Raw genomic sequence first — 21,501 nt, forward strand, 5'->3', positions numbered from 1 at the left:
TTAATTACTATTATTGCTTCTTGTCTCTCATGTATGTTACTACAAGTTTGTATGCTTGTCTAATAACTTTTGAAATTTCAATAAATATAAAGTTAAAAAAAAAAAAAGAGTCTCTCTCAGTGCGCACACCCCGGCTATTTAAAATTCATGTAGCACCCACTTACGCACACATTTGGCTGTTTTGGTGCAACAGCGCATATATTAAAATAGGACAGTATTATTTATTTTTTATAGCAAACCCCTCTCCATTGCCAGCTCAAGTACCTCTAGGTATGGGGAAGTGGTGGTGGTGTTGTAGGGAATTACATACTTCTTAACTTCCCAGGCACCAAATGAGAAAAATATTAGGGAAAAATGGCAAACATTTAGGCCAGTATTTATCTTTACAATTGCCTTCAAACTATCTACCACCATACTTTTCCATTACACTTTTTATTTTCAACTTCTATAGTCATTGAAAAATGGACTTCTTCAGCTTATTTCTTCACCTTCTCTTCCCCATTGCAATGACCATGCCATTCTATTCCATTACTTTTTCCTGATTCTGTATACTGGGGTAGCTGGGCAAAGAGAGAGAGAGAGAGAGACTCTCACTTCTGCTAAGCTAATGTTCATCTGGAATAACAACCATCACACAATCATCAGATCAGGTTTTTCCCTCGAGCTACAATAGTTTTCAGTGAGTCCCCTATGGTCTTGGTTGCCTTACTTGAAAGCTGGGCAATGGAAAACTCTCTGTCATTCAGGATTTGCTGGTAGGGTGAGGACTAGGGATCATGAAACCAAAGATGAGTCAAGCCAGGGCCTGTATGTATCTGTGAAATAGTAAATGATGAATTACAGGTTACAACACTGGTATGAGGCAGCATGTCTTGGTTTCTCTCCTGGGAGTCTCAGCCCAGAGAATTTTTCATCAGCACTATAGTATCACTCCCCAAATGGCTGAATCAGTTTGCGACCCATGCTATTAGTTCAGGCCATTATTCATGTGTGCTTAGCAAGCTGGCTAAGGATCAGTGGAGTCAGGAGCAGAACCTTTGAAATGGCCACACTGACAATAAGCCTGCATCACTTCGGACCCATGATGATAGTGACAGAGATTTTGACGGTGGGAGAACTCTTAGCAAAATATATAAATGCTTCTAAATTCAGGATAGTTGAGAGATTTGGCCAAAAAATATCTTGGTTGGATTTTGTGCTCTGACTTGATAAAAACTGTTTATCACTTTGGCCATCTGATGTAGAATGGGGGGGCATGACTGGCTGATTGGATAAACTTAATGATATGAGGTTTGAATCTAGTCCAAGCTATTAATGATTAAAGTTGTTACCATCAGACTGCTATTCAGTGGCCTATATAAAACTGAACCAGTGACCTTCATCTAGCATTCAGTGAACAAATGCCAATTGTCTCATTTGAGATCCCAAACAAACAGTGGTCATGGGGAAGACTGAACTGTCTGTGCTAATAAGAAGGTTTTCCAGAACAAGCTTAAACAGCCATTGGTTATGTTATCTGTATTCCAAAAAGAACTGGAGGATTAGATTCCATTTTCTAGAGCTGTCAATCTGGTCTCTTGCATCAGCAATAAATCACTACAGGATATCATTCTAAAATGTTTAAAGAACTACAGGCATGATTTATACGGATTTGCTTTTATTGGAAACTAAACAGGAAATTTCAATAGAATTTTCAGTTTTTGTTTTGCAAACAAAGCAAAAGAAAAATGAATGACATTTTGTTCATTTTCATTGTGTTTCATTTAAAAAAATAATAATGCTGGAACCCTCTCCACATCTACTACTCCCTTCCCCCCCCCCCCCCTCTCTAATATCTTACCTCATTTGTTGACTCCAGATGGGGCAGGAGCAATTCAAAGTAGCACTGAGGTTGACATCATTTTGTTAAATGACTTATACAGGAAAATGGTGTCAGCTTCAAGTCACTGGCGCCATTTTGAAAAAGAGCAGTGGGACAGGAGTGACTGGAAATCTCAACAGATGGAATAAGATACTGGGAAAAGGAGGAGGGTTCAGAGGGGGTTCAGGAATTTTTTTTAAGTATTTTTGATAAAAAAAATGGGACAGAACCCCAGATCTGACAGCATTTTTAAATTTTTGGTTTTGGTTTCTGTTTCTTTTTTCTTTTCCATTTATTTACTTATTTGATTTATGTTCCGCTTTTCAAAGTGAATTGCATTCAGGTATTGTAGGTATTTCCTTATTCCCAAAGGGCCAGATTTTCAAAGGGTTATGCGCGCCGGTCCTATTTTCAAAAGGCCCAGCGACGCATGTAAAGCCCCAGGATGCGTGTAAATCCTGGGGCTTGCAAAAAGGGGCAGTCTGGGGGCGGGGCGGGGGCATGGCCAGAGGCCTCCGCATGGCCTCTTTTGCTGGGGATTGGGCGCCAGCAGTTTGCCGGCGCATGCAACTTACTTCAGCCCCAGGTAGGTAGGGGAAGGGAATGGAAGTTGGTGTGGGGGGGGGGGGGTAGGGAAGTTCCCTCCTAGGAGTGGCCTGAAAGGGAATGGGGGAAGGCAGTGCGGCTCGGCGTGGGCTCAGCGTGCGCAAGGCGCACAATTGTGCACCCCCTTGCGTACGTTGACCCCTGATGTTATAACATACGTGTGCCTGCACGTGCATGTTATAAAATCAGGCGCACACATACGCTCGCGTGCAGGTTTGAAAATCTACCCCAAGGGGTTTACAAAATAAGGCCTAGAAACTTAGAAACATAGAAATGATGGCAGGAAAGGACCAAATGATCCACCCAGTCTGCCCAGCAAGCTTATGCCAGTATCTGCTGTACTGTGCCAGTAAATGCTGCACTGTGCAGGTTACCCTTTTGCTTATCAGTTTACCAGACCGTAAAAGTCAGGGCCCTCGGATGCTGTTTGAATCCAGTTTCCCTTAACCATTGCCATGAAAGCAAAGAGCAATGTTGGAGTTGCATCAAAAGTATCAGGCTTAGTGATTAAGGGTAGTAAGCACTGCAACAGCTAGGGATGGGCAGAAGGACGCCATACGTTGTATTTGTGATTCGGATTCGTCGGGGAGGAGATACGTTGCATTCGGCCGTATGGCGCCCCGATGCGTTAATACAGCGATTTCTATTCCTGTCCCAGCTAAAAATAAATTAACTACAACCCCCCACCCTCCTGACCCCCCCAAGACTTACCAAAACTCCCTGGTGGTCCAGCGGGGAGTCCGGGAACCATCCCCTGCACTCACACCCTCGGTGCCGGTTTCATCATGGTGCCGATAGCCTTTGTCACAGGGGCTACCGGTGCCATTGGTCAGCCCCTGTCACATGGTCATTGGTGCCATCTTGTGCTCATACCATGTGACAGGGGCTGACCAATGGCACCTGTAGCCCCTGTGACATAGTATGGGCAAAGGCTATTGGCGCCATTTTGAGTACTGGCATTGGCCGGCCGGCGTGCAGGAGGTCGCTCCCGGACCTCCGCTGGACTTTTGGCAAGTCTTGTGGGGGTCAGGAGGCCCCCCCAAGCTGGCCAAAAGTCCCTGGGGGTCCAACGGGGGTCCCGGAGCGACCTCCTGCACTCCGGCCGTCCGATGCCAGTACTCAAAATGGTGCCGATAGCCTTTGCCCATACTATGTCACAGGGGCTACCGGTGCCATTGGTCAGCCCCTGTCACATGGTCATTGGCGCCATCTTGTGCTCCTACCATGTGACAGAGGCTGACCAATGGCACCGGTAGCCCCTGTGACATAGTATGGACAAAGGCTATCGGTGCCATTTTGAGTACTGGCATCGGACGGCCAGAGTGCAGGAGGTCGCTCCGGGACCCCCGTTGGACCCCCAGGGACTTTTGGCCAGCTTGGGGGGGACCTCCTGACCCCCACAAGACTTGCCAAAAGTCCAGCGGGGGTCTGGGAGCGACCTCCTGCACGCCGGCCGGCCGTCCGATGCCAGTATTCAAAATGGCGGCGATCGCCTTTGCCCTCACTATGTCACAGGGGCTGACCGTCGGACTTCGGAAGAGGCATGGTCTGTGTATGTACTGTGGACAGGCTGGTCACAATGTCTCAACATGCCCAATTTGTCTGGGAAACGGACGGGCCTAAGTCCTGCAGGAGGACTGTTCTTAGGCCTTAAGACGCCCTCTCCTCCAATCTCTCTCCTAGTCTCTTTGATCTGCGGACCATCTGAGTTTCAAACTCTTGCCCTGGTGGATTCAGGGGCAGGAGGCAACTTTATTCTTTGATGCCTAGTAGAATGTTTGAGGATCCCCCTTGTCACTTTGAAGGTTCCATTCTCCTATCTTCCATCCATGGGGAGCCCTTACCGGGTGAAATAACTTGCCAAACTGTACTGGTAACTCTTCGCACCGGAGCTCTCCATACGGAGTCAATTTCCTTCTTTGTGTTAGGGAAGGCCATGCCCCCTATCGTCCTGGGGTTACCTTGGTTGCAATCGCACCAAGCTCAATTTGACTGGGCATCCTTGGCACTCTCCCGCTGGGGCCCAGGTTGTCATGGAAAGTGCCTTAAGGAGATTGCTCCTGTCATCTGCATGCCTACAACTCCAGTGATGCCGGGACTGCCACCCCAATACGCATCTTTCAGTGATGTGTTTTCCAAAGAAGCTGCTGACATTCTTCCTCCGCATAGGTCCTATGACTGTGCCATAAGACTGAAACCCAATACTGAACCTCTTAAAGGACGTGTCTATCCATTCTCAGCGATTGAGAACAAGGTGATGTCCGAATACATCAAGGAGAATTTACAGAAGGGGTTTATTAGACCATCGAAGTCTCCAGCCGGTGCAGGCTTCTTCTTTGTGGGGAAGAAGGATGGTACCTTACGTCCTAGTATCGATTACCGAGGTCTGAACGAGATCACGATTAAAGACCGCTACCCCCTGCCTTTAATCTCAAAGCTATTTGACCGGCTTCAGGGGGCCAAAATATTCTCAAAACTTGACCTGAAGGGAGCCTACAACTTGAATCGCATTTGCAGTGGCGACGAATAGAAAACAGCCTTCAACACCCAAGACGGCCATTTTGAGTACTTAGTAATGTCCTTCGGCCTGTGCAACACACCCGCTATATTTCAGAACATGATGAATGACATCTTGCTGGATCTGTTATACAAGAGTGCCGTGGTATACCTGGATGATATCCTGATATTTTCTCAGGATTTGCCCACTCATCTAGAGGATGTCAAGCAAGTACTCTGCTGACTCCATGAACACCGGCTCTACGCCAAACTATCCAAGTGTGAATTTCATAAAGACTCCGTGCCTTTTCTTGGCTATATCGTGTCTAAAGATGGCTTCCAGATGGACCCTCAAAAGCTAGAGAGTATCAAAAATTGGTCCCAACCTACCAGCCTGAAGGCCCTGAGACGATTTCTGGGGTTTACCAAGTATTATAGAAGCGTTATAAAGAACTACTCTTCTTTAACAGTACCCTTGACCGCAATGACCCGCAAGGGTGCCAACGCTTCAAAATGGTCTGCGGAGGCCATTTCCGCTTTTGAGAAACTAAAGACTGCCTTTTCCATGGAACCATGCTTGTGGCATCCTGACCCCAACAAGCCATTTATCATAGAAGTTGACGCTTCGGATGTCAGCGTGGGGGCTGTATTGAGCCAAACTGGAGACTGTAAATCCTTACGTCCGTGCTCATTCTTCTCACGACGATTCTCCCCGGCAGAGAAGAACTATGGGATCGGCGATAAAGAGCTCTTGGCAATAAAGCTTGCATTCGAGGAATGGTGGCCTTGGCTTGAAGGTGCTCAACATCAAGTAACCGTATTCAAGGACCATAAACATCTAGAGTATCTCCGCCATGCGCAACGTCTTAACCACAGACAAGCCAGATGGTCCTTATTCTTCAGTCGTTTTGACTTTGTGCTTAAATTTCGCCCCGGAGACAGAAATACCAGAGCTGATGCCTTGTCACGCTCCTTTCTCTCGGAGGATGTGCCTGAAGAACCTCAGCACATAATTGACCCGAAGAGAGTCATCTTGGTGACTACACATTCTGTGCCCGCTGGTAAGACCATCGTGCCAAAACACCTCAGGATGAAAGAGCTCTTTTGGACGCACGATTCCAAGCTGGCTGGCCATCCTGGTCAATGCTGCACCCTGCTCAAGATCCAGAAGTTCTATTGGTGGCCTACTATCAAGAAAGATACCATATCCTACGTGGCGTTTTGTATCAACTGTGCCAAACACAAACCTGTTTCTGGCCAACCATGGGGATTGCTGCAACCACTGCCAGTTGCGGAACAGCCCTGGTCACACATCGCTACTGACTTTGTAGTCGATTTACCCCTTTCTGGAGGAATGAATACCATCTGGGTAACAGTTGATCGCTTCAGCAAGATGACCCATTTCGTGGCGCTGCCTGGCTTACCTTCAACCTTGGAGCTTGCGAAGCTCTTCATATCGCACATTTTTCGCCTTCACGGCCTACCAAGACACATTGATTCAGACAGAGGATCTCAGTTCAAGGCAAGATTCTGGAGGGCCTTGTGCAAGTTATTCGACATCTCTCTAGACTACACTTCAGCCTATGATCTGCAATCAAATGGCCAAACAGAACGGATGAATAGAACCTTAAAATAGTTCATTCGAGCCTACGTGAGTTGCCGTCAGAATAACTGGGCTGAACTGTTACCTTGGGCTGAATTAGCCATCAATTCTCATCCAGCAACATCAACTGGATCAGCACCTTTTGAAGTGGTATATGGACGCTCTCCAGCACCGCCACTTCCACTGAAGCTCTCAGTGACGTCCCCAGCAGCTCAATCTACTGCTGTTGAAATCCATAACCTATGGATTCAGACGAAATACATGCTAGTTAAAGCGAGTGACCATGCTAAGAAGTTTTATGACGCTCACCATTCTCAAGCGCCTGTCTTCAAACCCAGTGACAAAGTCTGGTTATCTACCAAACATCTCAGACTGAAGTTACCCTCCACTCATTTTGCTCCTCGCTACGTTGGACCATTTCCAATCCTCCGACATCTTGGCAACATCACTTATAGTCTGAAGCTCCACCCGGATTAAACATCCACAACACTTTTCACGTTTCACTTTTGAAACCTCTCATACTCAGTGAATTCTCTTCCAAGGAACCACCTGTCATCTCTTCCAAGGAACCACCTGTCATCAACGCAGAAGATGACCTAGAATTTAAGGTCGAAGAGAGTCTTGATGTCCGAAGACGAAGCAAAAAACTTGAATACCTTCTTTCTTAGGAAGGTTTTGGCCCCGAAGAAAACTCTTGGGAACCTCATGCTAACATCCTTGATAAAGAGATGCTCCATCAATTTCATCTCACGCATCCTTTGAAGCCTAAACCTGGTACCTGCAGAGGAGACCGCCCTTTGAAGGGGGGTACTGTTACGACTGTCGCTGCCCGACGTCTCCACTCCGCCCTCCTTACCTCTTTGGCGACTCCTCCCGCAGTTGATGGACGTCTGGCTGCCGCAGCGTCTGCCTGCCGTCCTCTCCGTCGTCCCCGGGCTGGCTTGGGCGCTGCATCCCGCCATATTGTTCAGCTACCATAGGGCATGCGCGCTGCGCAGCCCTGCTTCTTATTCTTTCTTTGGCGCGAACCTCAGGGGCATCCCCCTGTGATGACGTCACGCATCCCAGATACAAAAGCCTACTCTATTTGCTAGCTAATCGAGTTAGCAAGGTGAAAGGACTCCTTACGGATGGGATTCGCTCTCCGTACCTAGCTACTCTGCCTCTCCTTATTGGACTTACTCTATCGGGGTACCCGCTCCTCGGGGGCCTCTCTCTTTTCTTTCAGGTTGCTGTCTGGAACCGGTACTCGCTCCTCAAGGGCCCATGTTCCCGAATTCGCTGCCTGAGCTCACTTCTGCTTGGAAGAAACCACTGCCTACACCATTGGTGAGTTACCATCTAGATTCTCTCAGAGCTGTTCCCTGGAACCAGGTACTCGCTCCTCGAGGGCCTGCCTCTATTCCAGCTTCCAGCTTCTGTGTTACCTTCCGGGAGAAACCGCTGTGTGAGTAATCTACCAACGAGGCTCTATACCAGAACCCTGTGTATGCTCCACTGTACTCACTATTTCAGTTTCTCTCCACTGCAGCTCAGCTATTGAGGGATCACTGTTCCAGTGTCCTGAGGGACTACAAGCCAAGCTGGGCTTCATCTCTACTCACTACTGTCACCTCTGGTGGCTTCTCAACTCTGTTTAATAAAAGATAATTCTGTGTTGTGAGTCCTAAAGCTGAGCCTGATCTGTGGCCCCTCACGGGACATCCCCCTGAGAGCGTGGTCATCTGCCACAGTGTCCAAGGGTCCACCCAAAACCTTACAAACAATAACACACGCCAAAGTGGTAGCATGAGATCGTGGATCATCAATCTCCGCGTATCTTGCCGCGGCCAGGGGCTCCCCAGCCTTGCCCGCATCACCTCCCGGCAGCGAAATAATGTCCTGAGCAGCCCACTTCCAGCCTCGAGAATGACACTACTGCGGCTAGGTACGAATGAGCAATGCTCCCAGTCAGTCCTGCCGCCCGACGTGCACTATGCGATCAGATCCACACGCAGTGCCAGCTCTCTGAGACGGGGACCACCTGCAGCAAGAGAGGAAATTTTCCATCTCACCACATGCTCTCAGAACAACATGTCCCACCTGCACCATAATGCCCCTGAGCAAGTGACACCATCCGATGACTGACTGGATTACTGCTGTGCCATCACACTACGACCATCTGTCGTAGTGTGCACGGTGACTAGTGCACACTAGTCCAGTGGCTGACCAAGACACTGCGCGCAGGCTCCCTGAAACAAACACCATGCAATCGCTCCCGACACATCAGCAGTAGAACACAGCTGAAGGCCACCACTGGCAACCGTTCTGTGAAGTCGTGCCGAAGCCCACCAGATTCTCTGAGGAGCCTGACCACAAGCTTGTTCTCCCCTGGTGACCTTGCCCATCTGCCAATGACGTTGGTCGCTAACCCAACCCACCGTGGAGCAGATTATGCGGGACAGGAGATTCCAGCCCCTAGGGAGAACTCTCAAGATAAAGTACAGGCTGTCTTCGAGGGGACCCACGTACCCCTGCCCAGATTGGCCAGTTGCATCAACTTGTCGCCTGGGAATCCAGGCTCTGCCCGCATGGGACCAAGCTCGATCCCTTGGAGACAAGGACCGCTACCGTGCCGCCAGGCTTGTCCTCTGGCAAAGAGGAGCCGAACCTGTAGGCCCTCTCGCAAAACGTGTTGTACAACTGAGAGCCTTCTCCATTAAGCACGATGTCATCAGGATAGTGAACTAGCAACACGAGGCCCAGTGCTTCTCCAGTCACCACATAGGAAGGTGGTGAATGCTCCTAAGTCTGCGCATGAAATTGAACATCCCCTTGCCATACACCTATTGCTACAGAAGGCGCCTTTGAAATGGAAACTGAGTGTTTGAAAGCTGCTCAGGTGTGCCAGCAACAGCCGCGATGCATACTCGATATCTGCCATTGCCATGCGAGCGCCCTGCTCGCAGCATCGAGGACGCATACGGTAACAAGTGGTATTCCGAGGGAACCTGGTTATTCACTTGGCATTGTGCCACATTGCGAGGTATCGTCCTGACTAAATACGCTCATCATTTTCAGGAATGCCCACGTCCCGCTAATTATGTCCCTGGGAATCTTTCTTTCTCTACCCCCCATCTCATCCCTCTTCTTCCCCTTCTTGTTAGTTCTCCTCCTCCTGCCCTCCGGTATCCAGCATATGTCAATGTACAGTCTCTTTTATTTTCTTCTTAATGACTTAGATACACTCTCCCACAGCTGAGTAAAATTAGTATGAACCGAAGGAGCCCTGCTTGCCTCCACGGCATCCTGAGAAGGCCATGTCGAACCACTATCAGGGAGAAAACTTGCATCAAACGTGTCCTCTGCAGTCCCCGCACTAGACTCCAATCTACTCTTTCTACCTCCCCCTCTTCCTCACTTTTCCTGCCACTCCCGGACAGAAGCCTGTAGAGCATTCGAATGCTGGCAACCAACTCATCCCGGGATGACTTGCTTAAAGCCTCTGCGTCTGGCAGTTTCCCAAGTCCAGTGCCAAGGTCTGAGCTGCAGTCCGCTATGCTGAGCGGGCACTAACCCCCGCCATGAGGGCCATATGGGGAGATAGCCAGGGAAATTAGCCCAATAGGACCAGGTAAGAAAACCTGCAGGGACCAATGCTCACCATTCCTCCCCCCTCCCCGTGGTCACATCTACGCCCCGTGACTGTGTGGGTGTTGGAAGAGCCCTGGCCTAAAGGGGGCACGTGTTATATCGACCTGCTTGTGGCCCATGCTGACTCAACTGATCCATGTGGCAGGGACAAACCACCTGACTGCGTGGGGGCAGCCCCAGGACACAGCAACGCTGAGCATGTCTGATGCACTTCGTCCTTAGGTCCTGCTCAGAAATCGCTGCTGCACTGCAGATGGCACACCCATCGTGATCGACATGCCTCCCTGCTGCCCTGATGGTGCAGAAGTAATTGCCTGCACAATCCCTGAGACATTTCCAACCCTTTGACCTCCATGAGTCACCAGTAGTCCACGTTGTGCCACCATCCGTGGTAGGCCATCATCGTTCTGCACCCCGTAGGCTACCACGAAGGGCCAAGCTGCTCCTTCGCCATTAGGCCCGCGATTGAAGTCCCCGCAAACCTGCCTAAGGATCCCGAGCGCAACCCCACACAACCCAACACGGTCGATGATAACCTCAGCCACCACCCGGGGCAACCATCCTGAAGACCAAAACACTGGAGACAGACCGAGGCCAAACAGGCAGTTGGGCACCCCTCCCCCAATCCAGCCCGCACCAAGCTGGTAATGAGAAACAAAAACACCAGCCCTCGCCCGCCAACAACGAAGGGAGAAGACTGAGACGTGGCCGTACCCCTGCTGACACCGTCTACCTGTTATGCGCCTGACCTGTGGAGGTTCGCGGGCCGGTCCCCCACCTACTCCGAGACGTCTCGCAGCAGCAGCGGCATTGTTGAAGCATGGTCAGGCTGGCTGGCTTCTTCACGGCATCCCCTCGCTGAGGGAGATGCCGCCAACGTCTGGGCTGGTTCCGCCCCCTAGGTGCACGCGCAGGGGCTTTGCCATTTAAATGGACCAGCGCGGGAAGACTCTGTTCCGCCTCTGGACGTGATGTCAGACGCTGCCAGTACTTTATTTATTTATTTATTTATTTATTTAGTAATTTTATCTTTATGCATTTTAAAAATTTAACAAGATTACATCTTGAAAAGAAATACAGGGATAACAATCATCATTCAAAAACAAATTCCCAATAAAGAAATACAATCTTATATTATCTCTGTATAAAGTCCTCAAATATAGGAGAGGACAGTTATACTCAATCTATAGAAATCGCAAAAGATAATTTCTTTTACTACAATAATAAGGAAATAAGCTCGGTAAATACAGAGACTAAATAACTATAAGGAACTTACAAAATCAACAATCTTCCCTATTAGGAACTGCGTCAATTGGGGAGGGTCAAAGAAAATATATGTATTATTATTATATTTCATTATGCATTTGCATGGAAACTTTAAGTAAAAAGCCCCCCCAATTTGCAAAACCTGAGATCTTAATAGTAGAAAGTAGAGATGTGAATCGTGTCATCGATCGTCTTAACTGTTGCGGTCTCGGTCGCCACGCTGGCGCCCGAGGCCTTACCTTCCTCCCGGGTCCCGGGGAGCTGCCGCGTTCCGCGGCCTCAGGACCCCGGCCGCCGCTTTCCTCAGCCGTTTGACTCTCCGCGGGCCTGCAGGGCCTCTGGGCGCCAAGCGCCGACTCTCACGCTGCCGCTGGCGTGCCCTCTCGGCCAGTCCCGCCCCCAGGCGCGCGCGCGCGACTGTCCTCCGCTTTTAAAGGGACCAGCGCGGGAAAACCCGGCTCCTCCCTTCTCTGACGTCAGACGCTGCAGGGCTATTTAAGCCCTGCAGTCCCTTCTCTTCTTTGCCTTGCAACGAGGTTCACTACTTCCTGTAGTTCTCAGTTGCGTTTCTGGATTGCCTGTTACCTGCCTGACTCTGCTTTGCCTGACTCCGCTTTGACTGTTACCTGCCTTGACCTCGGATTGCCTGACTTCGCCTGCCTGCTGCCTGCCTTGACCTCGGATTGCCTGACTCCGCCTGCCTGCTACCTGCCTTGACTCCGGTTCGTAGTTTCGACCTGCTTGTCTTCAGCCTGCCTTGACCTCGGCCCGTGATCCCGTCTTCTGCTTGCTCGCTGCCTGCCCAGACTCCAGACCGGACTCCACTCCTGGGTTTCTTCGTTCTCACCTAAGTCCCAGCGGTCCGGGTCCCTACGGGCTTCTCCTGGGGGGATCTCGGACTTCCAGGGCGAAGTCTCCTAAGTCCTAGCAACCCGGGCTCCCACAGCTCCTCTGGAGGAGTCTCGGGTTCCCAGGTGAAGATCCTCTTGCCCAGTGGGAGTTCTGCCTACCGACTGTTCCCTCGGTCCGGTCGGCCCAAGGATCCACATCCGGGTTTTCGCCAGCACAACATTAACAATCGATTTTGCCTGGGGGGGGGAGGGAATCGGATCGTCGCGGTTTTAGGTTTGTAAATATCGTTTAAATCGTGTTTTAGTGTGCCGGGAAAACCGGCACACTAAAACAACCCTAAAACTCACCCCGACCCTTTAAAATAAATCCCCCACCCTCCCGAACCCCCCCAAAATGCCTTAAATTACCTGGGGTCCAGAGGGGGGGGGGGGTCCTGGTGTGATTTTTTACTCTCGGGCCTCCGGTGCGTTGTAGAAATGGCGCTGGCGCCATTTTGTTTTTTGTCCCCTGACGTCAGGAGCGTAGGAGATCGCTCCCGGACCCCCACTGGACCCCCCAGGGACTTTTGACCAGCTTGGGGGGCCTCCTGACCTCCACAAGACTTGCCAAAAGTCCAGCGGGGGTCCGGAACGACCTCCTGCAGTCGAATCGTGTTGCCGTACGGCCGGCGCCATTTTGTGCAAAATGTGCAAAATGGCGCCGGCCGTACGGCAACACGATTCGACTGCAGGAGGTCGTTCCGGACCCCCGCTGGACTTTTGGCAAGTCTTGTGGTGGTCAGGAGGCCCCCCCAAGCTGGCCAAAAGTCCGCGGGGGTCCGGGAGCGATCTTCTGCGCTCTTGACATCGGGGGACAGGAACCGAAATAGCGCCGGCGCCATTAACGCAGACGTGGCCTGAGAGTGGAAGATCACACCGGGATCTCCCCACTGGACCCCAGGTAATTTAAAGCATTTTGGGGGGGTTTGGGAGGGTGGGGAATTTATTTTAAAGGGTCGGGGTGGGTTTTAGGGTTGTTTTAGTGTGCCAGTTTTTCTGCCCTCCCCCTTCCCCCGATTTATGATTTTTGACGATAAATCGGGGGAATTCCTATTATATATCGCCTCTAACGATTTTTGACGATTTAAAATATATCGGACGATATTTTAAATCGTCAAAAAACGATTCACATCCCTAGTAGAAAGGCCTTCCTCCTTTTCTGTGTCTCTCGCGAGACATTCGGAAAAACTCTTATGTTACAACCGAGGAATAAATCAGTCCTGTGTCGAAGACATAATCGCAATAACCATTCTTTATCATGTTCCAGTGCGAGCATCACTATTAACGTTGCTGGTATTGCCAAATCTGTGTCTGAAGTCTCCAGAATATTTGAGATATTCAATGGCTGATTCTGTATAGACTCAGGTGAGATCTCCCTTTCCGATTGCACCAGTGATCTTCTTGGCTTAGGTAGATAAAAAATCTTTGTAATCGGAGGTATTGCATTTTCAGCTCTTTGCAAAACATCCAATAGATATCTCCTGAACATATCTCTTGGAGAATTTAAAGGAACCTGAGGAAAATTTATGAACCTTAAGTTCCTGTTTTTAATCAAGTTCTCTAAATTCTCCATTTTCATTGCCATGCTGTTCCTCTCGTTTATCATTGCTGATTGTACAGATTGTTATTTGTTGCCTATTCGTCACAATTTGGTGTTCCAGCTCTGTACTAGTGTTACTTGGCACTTTCGCTTTTTCTTCTAACTGGTTAATTTTTTCATTTATTGGGTTAACTTGCTGCAGGATAGAAGCTCTCATCTCAACTATAGTTTCCCAAATAGTCTCCAAGGTAAATTCTGAGGGTCTTACCACTGGTGGTATGTTCATAATAGGGAATGCTACAGCAGCTCCAGCCTGTCCTTCCAAAGCTGTTCCACCTTCAACACCAGTCTGCCCCTCAATGTTTCCTGGGCTCTCTGCCAAAGTCACTGCTCCTCCGATCCCTGCTGGGCTCCGCTCTTCGACACCTAGGTCTGCCGGCGTTTCCCTCGTCTCAGGGACAGCTCTTTCCTCGGCAGGGTTTCCCGGCGGCATTCCTTCTGCGGGGCTAAAAGGTGACATGGAGCCTGGGAGAGAAGGGAGCTCGTCTTCCCCTCTATGACTCTCTAGCGGCTGTGTTCCTCCCTCTTGCATGTCCTTGCGTACGATGTGAGAGTCCATAGGGCCGGAGACAGGCATCGACACGAAGGGGACTGCAGGGTAAGACTCCCCCCCGTGGTTTGCGCTTTCTCCCCATTACGGTAAATATGCAGCAAGAAATTATTTTACTAGGCTCAGGAGCTCAAACAACGCACATCTCTACTGGGCGGCCATCTTAACTGCACGCTACCAGTACTTAAACTGGCTTGACAAGTGTCTCCTTGCCTTGCAACGAGGTTCTCTCTGTTTCAGAGTTGTTTAGTTACTGTTCTTAGTACTGACTTCGGCTTCTGACTTCGGCTTCTGACCTCAGCTCGTCCTCTGGCTCTGACCTTGTCTTGACCTCAGAGTGCCGATGCTAAGAACTGGTCCCCGACTGCGATAAGTGTCTTCCAGAGGCTGAAGGAAGCCTTTCTTCTTGATGTCTGTCTCCACCATCCAGATCTGCAGCGTCAGTTTATCGTGGAGGTAGACGCATCTGATCTTGCGGTAGGGGCTGTCCTGAGCCAGTTATCCACTAAGGGCAAACCCCTACCATGTTCCTATTTTTCTCGAAAATTCTCTCCCGCGGAGAGATATTACAGTATTGGTGATAAGGAGCTCCTGGCCATCAAGCTTGGCTGGAGGAGTGGCGCCAGTGGCTGGAGGGGGCCCAACACCCCGTGATCGTCTATATGGACCACAAGAAGAAGAACAGTAACCTGAAGGAGAGAAGCTGGAAAGCTATGAGATTGGGCATCCAAATGGCAGATGAAATTTAATGTGGGCAAGTGCAAGGTGTTGCATTTAGGGAAAAATAACCCTTGCTGTAGTTACACGATGTTAGGTTCCATATTAGGAACTACCACCCAGGAAAAAGATCTAGGCATCATAGTGGATAATACTTTAAAATTGTCGGCTCAGTGTGCTGCAGCAGTCAAAAAAGCGAACAGAATGTTAGGAATTATTAGGAAGGGAATGGTTAATAAAACGTAAAATGTCATAATGCCTCTATATCGCTCCATGGTGAGACCGCACCTTGAATACTGTGTACAATTCTGGTCGCCGCATCTCAAAAAAGATATAATTGCGATGGAGAAGTTACAGAGAAGGGCAACCAAAATGATAAAGGGGATGAAACAGCTCCCCTGTGAGGAAAGGCTGAAGAGGTTAGGGCTGTTCAGCTTGGAGAAGAGATGGCTGAGAGGGGATATGATAGAGGTCTTTAAGATCATGAGAGGTCTTGAACGAGTAGATGTGAATTGGTTATTTATACTTTCGAATAATAGAAGGACTAGGGGCATTCCATGAAGTTAGCAAGTAACACATTTAAGACTAATCGGAGAAAATTCTTTTTCACTCAACACACAATAAAGCTCTGGAATTTGTTGCCAGAGAATGTGGTTAGTTTAGTTAGTGTAGCTGGGTTCAAAAAAGGTTTGGATAAGTTCTTGGAGGAGAAGTCCATTAACGGCTATTAATCCAGTTTACTTAGGGAATAGCCACTGCTATTAATTGCATCAGTAGCATGGAATTTTCTTAGTGTTTGGGTAATTGCCAGGTTCTTGTGGCCTGGTTTGGCCTCTGTTGGAAACAGGATGCTGGGCTTGATGGACCCTTGGTCTGACCCAGCATGGCAATTTCTTATGTTCTTATGTTCTAAGAACCTGGAATTCTTGTGCCGAGCCCAATGCCTCAATTCTTGACAAGCCCAATGGTCGCTTTTCTTTAGCCGGTTCAGTTTCCTCCTCCGGTACAGGCCAGCCTTCAAGAATGTTAGAGCTGATGCCCTCTCTCGCACGGCAGAGATGGAGGATAACCCTAATCAGCCTCAATATATCCTTGATCCAGCCAAGGTCCTTCTTGCAGCATTGGAGATGGTCCCTATGGGTAAGACGGTCATACCAGCTCACCTTCCCAAGAAGGTTTTGTCATGGGCTCATGACTCATTGACCATAGGTCATTCGGGGTCGCTCGGACCCTGGATCTGCTGACCGAATATTACTGGTGGCCTCAGGTCAGGAGAGATGTTCGTCTCTACGTCAGTTCCGGCCCGACCTGCGCTCGACAAAAGACTCTGACTGGTCGCCCTTGGGGGCTTCTTCAACCATTACCTATTCCCACTGAACCATGGACCCATTTGTCTACCGACTTCATCGTGGACTTACCACCTTCGGAAGAGAAAACAGTGATATGGGTCACGATCGATAGGTTTTCGAAGATGGCCCACTTTGTCCCCCTCACTAAACTACCAGCGGCACCCGAGCTCGCTAGTCTTTTCACTTAGCACATCTTTTGCCTACACGGACTTCTTCTCCATATTGCCTCCGACCGGGGCTCGCAGTTCACGGCTAAATATTGGAGAGCACTGTGCAAGAAATTTGGGGTCCAATTGGACTTCACGACCGCCTTTCACCTCAAGGCAATGGCCAAGCGGAGCGCACAAACTGGACCTTGAAAACCTTCCTCCGAGCCTTCATGGGAGACCTACAAGACGATTGGGTGGCTTTACTCCCTTGGGCAGAATTCTCCTACAACCACCATAGGCATTCAGCCACCGGCAGGTCTCCCTTCCAGATAGTCTATGGGAGATGTCTCCGACCTCATTTGCCTTTGCCATTAGCAGTACCATCACCAGCCGTGCAACTCACAGCCCAACAGTTACACAATCTCTGGGGCTCTACTCGGGAGAAACTTCAACGCACGGCAGTCACTGCGAAGTACGCGGACTGTCTGCGATGACCAGCTCCAACATTTCTTCCCGGGGACAAGGTATGGCTAAGTACCAAACACCTTCGCCTGCGGGTTCCTTCTATGCGCTTGGCTCCGAGGTACATTGGCCCGTTCCCAGTCATGGAACGAGTGGGTGCTGTCTCCTACCGTCTCCGCCTTCCGTCCACGCTCAGGGTTCATAACGTTTTCCATGTGTCGTTGCTCAAGCCATTGGTCTTGTCCGTCTTCCACAACAAGATCCCTGAACCTGCCGCCCCCGCGGCTCAGGAAGTCACCATCTACAAGTAAAAGAGGTATTAGATGTGCGATTCCACCTCAGACGATGGGAATATCTCCTCTTGTGGGAAGGCTTTGGCCCTGAGGAGAATTCTTGGGAGCCTGCCTCCAACATTTTGGATAAATCTCTTCTTCAACAATTTCATCTACGCCACCCTGCTAAGCCAAAACCTCCAGGAAGGGGGCGTAGAAGGGGGGGGGGGTACTGTTATGCGCCCAACTCGCGGAGGGGTCCCCCACTTACCTCGCAGCAGCAGTGGCATCGTTGAGGCCTGGCCAGGCTGGCTGGCTTCTTCACGGTGTGCCCTCGGCGAGGGAGACGCCACCAACGTCTTGGCTGGTCCCACGCTCTAGGCGCACGCGCGCACAGGGGCTCTGCCATTTAAAGGGACCAGCGCCGGAAAACTCTGATCTGCCTCTGGACGTGACGTCAGATGCTGCCAGTACTCAAACTGGCTTGACAAGTGTCTCCTTGCCTTGCAACGAGGTTCTCTCTGTTTCAGATTTGTCTAGTTGTTGTTCCTGGTATTGACTTCGGCTTCTGACTTTGGCTTCTGACCTCTGCTCGTCCTCTGGCTCTGATCCTGTCTTGACCTCAGTATCCTGCTCTGCACTGTCCAGGAGGCCTTGCCTTTGTCCAAGCGGCTCGGGTCCTCACGGGCTCCTCCTGGGGGACCGCGGGCTTCCAGTGGTGAAGTTCCTGTCGGCCTCCTGGTTCCGGCTTCTTCTCTCTTCGAGACTCTGGGACTCTGCTGCTGATACTCGCCCGCAGGAGACTGCACGTAAGTACAAGTGGCTCGGGTCCTCATAGGCTCCTCCTTGGGGGACCTCGGGCTTCCAGTGGTGAAGATTCATCTGGTCTCCTGCGTGTGCCGCCTCCCGGCTCCGACCTCCACTGTGGGCCTTCCCACGGTACGCTACATCTGTCCCAACTGACTCAAGGGTCCATGAATCCAACACTACCTTGCCCCCTCCCCCCAAATAGCTATTTACGCACAGAACATCTGGCCCTACCCCAGGAACGCATCCACATTGCCTGTCCTCGGCACAGGCAAATGTACATGTGAAACTGAAACTGCGCATAGACCCCTGATGTTTATAAGACATCATGTATGCGAGTGCAAGCCATCCAAGCACACACATGCCATCTGCACACACATAACACCCTTGAAAACCATCTCCACCATGCACAGAGTGAGTGCACCGGTCACCCCCCCTCCATGCCCACAGTCCCTTGGACCTCATTCACCCAGAGCTGAGCTGCATATCCCCACGTTCCCTGCAATATCGCTTTCTGTGACCTTGGGCAAACTATTCTACCCTCCTCCATCCCCAGGCACAAAACCAGACTGTAAGCCCAGCGAGGAAATGGAAACACCTGCAGCACCCGTGTGCAATCCGCTTTGATGCACAAGTGCTGAAAAGCAGAACACAAAAAATCCAAACAAATTAAATAAATTAAATAAACAATATTACTTCTTGCCATTGCAGTGCAGTGTATCTGCACACAATCCATAGCTGCCCAAGATCAACCTTGCGCCCTGGGCCCCCCTTCATGTGGCTACAGGAGACCGAAGGAGGGCCTGCTGGATCTACTCCAAGCCCTGACACCCCCCCCCCCCCACCCACAGCTTTGATCACCACCCCGATGAGAGACACTGGCATCAGTGGGATTGAAACCCATACCCCAAAGAGACTGGAGTCTTAATCCATCGACTTAAACCACTCGTCCATGCTTCCCCGCAAACTGCCCCTGCCCCCATCCTACTGCGATGTAACCCCGATCGGCTGGCGAAACTAACAGTGCTCCTCCGGCACCAGCGCCTCAAGCCGTTGCCAATCCCCCCGCCACGCCGTGGCCGATGCAACTTCCAGGCGACACACAGCCTCCCCAATCACTGACCATGCAGGAAGAGGGCAGATGCGTCTCCGTCGCAGCTCGTCATCATCCTGCGACTGCTCCTTCCCCCCTTCTCCCGCCCAGCCAAGCCACCGTCTTGTGCGTTGGGCTGGTGCGAGAGGGGAAAAGGGGAGCCGCACTATGGCTCAGCTTGCACCGGAGCCCCCTCTGGGGGATACAACCGGGATGCCACGCACGGCGCCTGGTTATGTAGTGGGCTCCGTGCATGGGGGCGCAGGCCCACTTATATTCAGCGGTGTGATCACATAAGAACATAAGAAAATGCCATACTGGGTCAGACCAAGGGTCCATCAAGCCCAGCATCCTGTTTCCAACAGTGGCCAATCCAGGCCATAAGAACCTGGCAAGTACCCAAAAACTAAGTCTATTCCATGTAACCATTGCTAATGGCAGTGGCTATTCTCTAAGCTGAATATACCCTGCTAGTTAGCCAGATAAGTTTATTCAGCTAACTAGCCAAGCTAGTTAATATTGCACCCAAGAAATATAAATCACGAATCATAAAAGTAAGACCATACTAATAAAAATAAATATTTCAAAACATCTGATGAATAGAATATCCATTATTAAATCAAGTTATAAGTTTCCTGAAACACTAATGAAATATTTCAAAACAGCAGAACATCAAATAACACCCAATAATTACAACTAATAAGGATTAAAAACCTCCTGTTCTCCTTACTCAGGATCTTTTGATTTCCAGTCACCTGAGATTGTCATGGATTGGGGAAGTGGGGCAATACAAATTTTATCCTCTATGTTATACACATACACAACCACTTACACATGTTCATTCTGTCACAAACTCCCTCATATACAAGCCTATGCTCCTGCACACTCACTCTGTCTCATATATGCAGGTTCTCTTTTCCTCACACACACATAAACCTAGGCTCACACACACATTTACCCATGTTCATTCTCTCACACTCCCTCTCATACACACACCCATGCTCTCACACACACACTTCCTCTCACATATGCAGGTTTTCTCTCACACACACATATACCCTCTTTATCTCCCTCATACGTACACATGCACACAGGCTCTTTCTTTCTCACACACACATGTTCATTCTCTCACACATACCCTCTCTCAAACTGGCAACCATGCTCTCACACATACTCTCACTCATATACATAGGCTTTCTCTCCCTCACACACCCACCCACCCACACCCACATGCATATAAGCTCTCTCTCTCATAGACACACACAGGTTTTCTTTCTCACACATATGCATACAGGCAGGCCAGACTGAGACACTTTGGTGCCAAGAGCAGGCTAGTAATTCGTCGCCATCCTGCCTCCCAAAACACTCCAAACTTGCTGACAAAAATTGAACTGTAAACTGCAAGAAGCATGACTGTATTATGCAGTGCAACAATGGAAAAACAGAAACATCATCATTACTCATAAAAATCAAGCAATAAAATGAAGAGATATAAAATATCATTCATAATATTAAAAGCATGATCAAGTACGGGACCTAGGAATCCAGATCAATGAGAACTTTACAATGAAAAAGCATATAAGCAAATTAATTAAAACAGGATACACCAAACTGAGAATATTTCATCAGCTGAAACCACTGTTAACAATACAAGACTTCCGCACTGTTTTACAAATGCTAATAGTTTCTAATATAGATTACTGCAACTCGCTATTACTAGGACTACCTTCTGGGCTATTAAAGCCACTACAACTACTACAAAATGCCTCAGCTAGACTCTTACTAGGGACAAGGAAATTTGACCACATCACCTCAGTAAAACAAACTCCCAAGACACCTTTGTGAAGTAACACAAACCCCTGCAAAAAAAAAAAAAAAAAGACAAAGACGACACCTAGAACCTTACTGTTCCATACAATCACAGCAATAACTCTCAGGACTCAAACAACAGCAACTTTATCTGTGAAAAGGAAATAATACAAATATTAAACCTGGCCCTGTAACACTAATATACCACCTATTGGCCAAACGGACTGCTACAAATCTCTACAACGGAGAGATTTTAATTACTGTTTCTTTTAATTACTACTTTTCATTCTTCTTTCAAACTGTGGCACTAAACTCCATTTAAAGACATTAATATTGCT

The 21,501-nt window shown here is 49.4% G+C and overlaps 1 protein-coding gene across 2 annotated transcripts in view; it reads left to right on the top strand.

The window, feature by feature from the left end:
- The window catches only part of LOC115090504, a 991,523-nt gene that overhangs the window by 154,966 nt on the left and 815,056 nt on the right, over positions 1-21,501 (top strand). The gene's annotated exons all lie outside the window — the stretch shown is intronic.

The sequence above is a fragment of the Rhinatrema bivittatum genome, chromosome 4 (genome assembly GCF_901001135.1).
Source record: "Rhinatrema bivittatum chromosome 4, aRhiBiv1.1, whole genome shotgun sequence".
NCBI classification, from domain to species: Eukaryota; Metazoa; Chordata; class Amphibia; order Gymnophiona; family Rhinatrematidae; genus Rhinatrema; species Rhinatrema bivittatum.